The following is a 6,791-nucleotide window of genomic DNA, read 5'->3' as shown; positions in this document are numbered from 1 at the left end:
CAATAAGACATCAATAGGAGATGAAGGGGATCCAAATGGGAAAGGAAGAAGTCAAATTATGCCTATTTGGGGATGATATGATAGTGTATATAAGTGATCCGCAAAATTCCACCAGAGAACTCCTACAGGTGATAAACACCTTCAGCAAATTGGCAGGATACAACAGAAACTCAAAAATGTCAGTAGTTTCCTGTATACAAATGACAAACAGGCAAAGGAAGAAATTAGGAAAACTACTCCCTTCACAATAGCCACAAACAATATAAAATATCTAGGAATAACTGTAACCAAGTAAGTGAAGGACTTATTCGAAATAAACTTCAAACCTCTGAAGAAAGAGTGAAGATGACATCAGAAGAGGGAGGGATTTTCCTTGTTCATGGATAGGGAGAATCAACATAGTAAAAATGGCCATATTACCAAAGCAATTTACAGAATCAATGCAATCCCTATCAAAATACCTACAAAATATTTTGAAAATATTGAAAGATCAATTCTCAAATTTATGGAGAAATAAAAAAACCCAGAATAGCAAAAACAATCTTATACAATAAAAGATCCTCCAGAGGAATCTCCATACAGCTGATCTCAAGCTGTACTACAGAGCAACAGTAATTAAAACAGCATGGTACTGGCAAAGCAATAGGCTGGTGGATCAATGGAATTGAATTGAAGACCCAGAGATGAATCTACACACATTTGCTCACTTGATTTTTTGACAAAGAAGCCAATCTATTCAATGGAAAAATGATAGCATCTTCAACAAATGGTGCTGGTCTAACTGGATGTCTACATGTAGAAAAATGCAATTAGACCCTTATTTGTCACCATGCACAAAACTCAAGTCCAAGTGGATTAAAGATCTCAACTTAAAACCAGAGACATCAGGATCCAAGATGGCGGCGAGCAGTGTGGACCGCATTTGGAGACTTCAGTGAACAATTCAGGGAATTGCACAGATTTCCGAGCCAGGAACACCGAGGTCCAAACATCACGGCAGCGGGAGTGCTCCATGGTTTGGAGGGACCAGGGTGCGGAGGACCTGCGTGCCCCTGAACACGGGAGGAGCATGGATTTTCTCTGATTGAAGCAGCAGCTGCAGAGGCAGCAGCACCAGCAGCACCAGCAGCACCAGCAGCGGTGGCCGAGGTGTGCAGCTCATAGCCTTCCGGTGGAGGCGATTGGTGTGGTGGCCAGTGGGAGTTGCTGCGGGAGAGGGGACTCGGGGCAGGATTTGGGTCGCATGGAACCTTCGGACCCAGACTGGACTCGGTGGACAGTTCGGCCCCAGAGTCCTGTGTACTGGCCCAGCCCAGCAAGCAATTCTGCACAAGGCACTAACTCAGCTTCGGCCACAGCTCCGCTGCTGTGGCTCAGGCTTAGTGGAGTGCTCAGTTTCACACTAGGCACCACCTCAGCTCAGCGGCAGCTCCCCTGCAGTGACACAGTCTGAACAGAGCACTTGCTTCCACCACCAGCACTAACTCAGAGCAACCCCAGTTCTCCTGCTGTGGCACAGGCTTGGCCGAGCGCTCAGTTCCACCCTAGGCGCCACCTCAGCTCAGCAGCAGCTCCCCTGCAGTGACACAGTCTGGGCGGAACACTTGGTTACACCATTGGCGCTAAATCAGAGCAGCCGCAGTTCTCCTGCTGTGGCGCAGGCTTGGTGGAGTGCTCAGTTCCACCCTAGGCAGCACCTCAGCTCAGCGGCAGCTCCCCTGCGGTGACACACTCTGGGCGTAGCACTTGGTTCCACCATTGACGCTAACTCAGTGCAGCCGGAGTTCTCCTGCTGTGGCAGAGGCTTGGCCGAGCGCTCAGTTCCACACTAGGCGCCACCTCGGCTCAGCGGCAGCTCCCCTGCAGTGACACAGTCTGGGCGGATCACTTGGTTCCACCATTGGCGCTAACTCGGCGGAGGGCAGTTCTCTTGCTGTGACGCAGCCTGGGCAGAGCACTCAGTTCCAACACCAGCGCTGACTCAGTGCAGCTGCAGTTCTCCTGCTGTGACGCAGGCTGGACAGAGCGCTAGGTTCCACCAGCTCTAAGACTCTGGTTGGACACAGTGTGCAATTTGAATCCAGAATTCCTGGCTGAGATTGGTGGTCAGTTCGGGCCCTGAGTCAATAACTGACCACAGCACGCACTTTGGGACAAAAGGCCCTAGCTGAGCTTGGTGTGTAGTCCTAGCCCCAAAATTCAGGCTGGACCCTGTGTGCATTTTGGGCCCAGAATCCCTTGCTGAGCTCGGCAGACGGTTCAGGCCCTGAGAATCTAACTGAGTTAAGCCTGTGGTTCGGGCCCAGTGTTCCTGGCTGGACGTGGCAGGGAACACAGAAGGCTGTGGATATCTTGGCCTGACCCAATGCTCATTCAGAGACCCAGAACAATTGCAGGACCCACAGCACAGGGGCGCTGAAGATCACTGGCTGTGAGAGACCAGAACAACAGGGCTAACCTCCTAACATCCACACCAGTGAAGCTTTGAGCTCCCAGCATAGGGAAATCGTGAGAAAAAAAGTGAATCTATCATCAGACTCTGGAAGCTAGCCACCAAAACAAAGACGGCAAGATGTCTAAAGGACAGCGAAAATGCATACGCAAAAAACCCCAAAACAATACGGCATCTCCAGTTTCCAGCTATCCCAAAGAAAACAACCCAGAGAATTCAAATACAATGGAAATACAAGAAAATGACCTCAAATCCTTAGTAATGAGGATGATAATGGAGGAAACAAATAAAATTCGTAATCAAATGCAGGAAGATGCAGACAAACAGGTGAGAGACATAAAAGAAGCACATAGAGTGGAACTGGAAAAATTGCAGGAAAATGCAAACAACCAGATGAAAGAAATAAATAAAACGGTTCAAGCTCTGAAGACCTATAAAGAGGCAATGGAAGAAACTCAGGAATATACAAAAAATCAGATGAAAGAAATCAAAAAATCAGTTCAAGATCTGAAAATGAAAATGGAGTCAATGATAAACACACAGACAGAAGAAAAAAGAGAACGTGAGACCTCAGAGAAGAAGGCGAGCAACACAGTGGTGAGCTTTTCTAACAGAATCCAAGAGATGGAAGAACGAATCTCAGGGCTAAAAGATAAAATCACAGATCTTCAGGCAACCATTAAAGAAAATGCCAAATCTGGAAAAGTCCTGACACAAAACATCCAAGAGATTAAGGACACCATGAAAAGAAGAAATTTGAGGATAATAGGCATTGAAGAAAGAGAAGATATCAGACTTCAAGGCCCAGAAACTATTCTCAACAAAGTCATAGAAGAAAATTTCCCCAATCTAAAGAAAGAGATGCCTATAAAAATACAAGAGGCATACAGAACACCAAATAGAATTGACCAGAAAAGAAAAACTGCCCGCCACATAATAATCAAAACACAAAACATGCAGAACAAAGAAAAAATATTAAAAGCTGCAAGGGAAAAGGGCCAAATAACATTTAATGGTAAACCTATCAGAATTACACCCGACTTCTCATCAGAGACCATAAAAGCCAGAAAGGCCTGGACAGAGATCCTGCAAACCCTAAGAGAACACAGATGCCAGGCTAGACTATTTTACCCAGCAAAATTATCAATAACCATTGATGGAGAAAACAAAATATTCCATGACAAAAACAAATTCAAACAGTACCTATCCACAAATCCAGCTTTACAGAAGGTACTAGAAGGAAAACTCCATCCCAAAGGGTCAAGCTACAACCAAAACTACCCAGGAAATAGATAACTATCCCATGGCAAAAACACAACTACACAAACGCTCAAATGGAAACAACATCAAAATTAAGACTCTTAACAGTCACTGGTCATTAATATCTCTCAACATCAATGGCCTCAATTCTCCAATAAAAAGACACAGACTAACTGAATGAGTTCATAAACATGATCCAACATTCTTCTGCATCCAAGAAACACATCTCACCCATAATAAAAGGCATTACCTCAGGGTAAAAGGTTGAAAAAAATATTCCAAGCAAATGGTCACAAGAAGCAAGCAGGTGTAGCCATTTTAGTATCAAACAAAATAGACTTTCAACCAAAATTAATCAAAAGGGATGAGGAAGGACACTTCATACTCATCAAAGGTAAAGTCAACCAAGATGACATCACAATTCTGAACATCTATGCTCCCAATACAAGGGCACCCACATTTGTAAAAGATCTGCTAAAAAAGCTTAAACCACACATCAATCCCCACACAATAATAGTGGGAGACTTCAACACCCCACTCTCACTGAAGGATAAGTCATTGAAACAGAAACTAAGCCAGGAAATAACATCATTAACCAATGCCATGGGTCAAATGGATGTAATAGATATCTATAGAACCTTTCACCCAAACAAGAAAGAATACACCTTTTTCTCTGCACCCCATGGAACCTTCTCCAAAATTGATCACATCGTAGGTCACAAAGCAAGCCTCAATAGATACAAGAGGATAGAAATAATACCTTGTATCCTATCAGATCACCATGCTCTTAGGCTGCAATTCAACAACAACAGAAATAACAAAAAGCCTACACATACGTGTAAACTAAACAACTCTTTGCTAAATGACACCTGGGTCAGGGAAGAAATAAAGAAAGAAATCAAGGAGTTTCTGAAATTCAATGAAAATGAAGAAACAACATACCCAAATTTGTGGGATACATTGAAAGCAGTGCTAAGAGGAAAATTCATAGCACTAAGTGCCTTTAAAAAGAAATTGGAAACATCGCACATAAACATCTTAACAACACAACTGGAAGCCCTAGAAAAAAAGAAGTAGAAACACCCAAGAGGAGTAGACGCCTGGAAATAATCAAACTCAGGGTTGAAATTAACAAATTAGAAAGTAAGAAAACAGTCCAAAGAATCAACAAAACCAAAAGCTGGTTCTTTGAGAAAATCAGCAAGATAGACAGACCATTAGCCAAACTAACTAAAAGGCAGAGAGACAGTATTGAAATCAACAAAATCAGAAATGAAAAGGGAGACATAACAACAGACACTGAAGAAATACAAAGAATCATAAGATCCTACTTTGAAGGCATATACACCACAAAATTTGAAAATCTAAGGGAAATGGACGGTTTTCTTGATCAATTTCACTTGCCAAAGTTGAATGAAGAACAGATAAACAAGCTAAATAGCCCCATTTCCCCTACAGAAATAGAAGCAATCATCGATGGTCTCCCAACCAAAAAAAGCCCAGGGCCAGATGGTTTCAGTGCAGAATTCTACCAGACCTTCAAGGGCGAGCTAATACCGATACTCTTCAAGCTACTCCAAAAGATAGAAATGGACGGAAAATTACCAAATTCATTCTATGAGGCCATAGTCTCATTGATACCTAAACCTCACAAAGACTCAACAAAGAAAGAGAATTTCAGACCAATTTCTCTTATGAACATCGATGCAAAAATACTAAATAAAATACTTGCAAAACAAATACAGGAACACATCAAAGATATCATTCATCATAACCAAGTAGGCTTCATTCCAGGCATGCAGGGATAGTTTAATATACGGAAATCCATCAATGTAATCCACCATATAAACAAACTGAAAATAAAAAACCACATGATCGTCTCCTTGGATGCAGAGAAAGCATTTGATAAAATTCAACACCCATTCATGTTTAAAGTTTTAGAGAGATTAGGGATACAAGGCACTTTCCTCAACATAATAAAGGCTATATACAGCAAGCCAATAGCCAAAATCAAAGTAAATGGTGAGATACTCAAGGAAATGCCTCTAAAATCGGGAACAAGGCAAGGCTGCCCACTCTCTCCATATCTCTTCAATATAGGACTCAAAGTTCTAGCAAGGGCAATACGACAACAAAAGGAGATCAAGGGTATCCAAATAGGAAAGGAGGAAGTCAAATTATCTCTATTTGCAGATGACATGATAGTGTAGATAAGTGACCCTCAAAATTCCACCAGAGAACTCCTAAAGCTGATAAACACCTTCAGCAAATTGGCTGGATATAAAATTAACTCAAAAAAGTCTGTAGCTTTCCTATACACAAATGACAAGATTACAGAGGAAGAAATTAGGAAAACCACACCCTTCACATTAGCCACAAGCAATATAAAATATCTAGGAGTTACCTTAACTAAGCAAGTGAAGGAATTGTTGGAAAAAAACTTCAAACTCTGAGGAAAGAGATTGAAGATGACATGAGAAGATGGAATGATCTTCTTTGCTCATGGATCGAGAGACTTAACATTGTAAAAAATGGCCATCCTACCAAAAGCAATCTACAGATTCAATGCAATCCCTATGAAAACCCTACACAATTTTTTAAAGACATTGAAAGTTCAATTCTGAACTTCATATGGAAAAACAAAAAACCCAGAATAGCTAAAACAATCTTGTACAATAAAAGGTGCTCTGGAGGAATCTCCATACCTGATCTCAAACTGTACTATAAAGCAATAGTAATTAAAACAGCATGGTACTAGCACAGCAACAGGCTGCTTGATCAGTGGAATCGAATCGAAGACCCAGAGATGAATCCACACACATATGGTCACTTGATTTTTGACAAAGAAGCCAAATCCATTCAATGGAAAAAGGATAGCATCTTCAACAAATGGTGCTGGTCTAACTGGAGGTTTATGTGTAAAAAAATGAAACTGGACCCATATTTGTCACCTTGCACAAAACTCAAATCCAAGTGGATTAAAGACCTCAACATAAAACCAGCGACACTCAGTCACTTAGAGAAAAAAGTGGGAAAGAGCCTGGAACATATTGGCACAGGAGACAACTTCCTGAACAGA

The sequence above is a fragment of the Acomys russatus genome, chromosome 2, assembly GCF_903995435.1.
Source record: "Acomys russatus chromosome 2, mAcoRus1.1, whole genome shotgun sequence".
In the NCBI taxonomy this organism is placed as follows: Eukaryota; Metazoa; Chordata; class Mammalia; order Rodentia; family Muridae; genus Acomys; species Acomys russatus.
Note: the sequence above shows the minus strand (reverse complement) of the source record.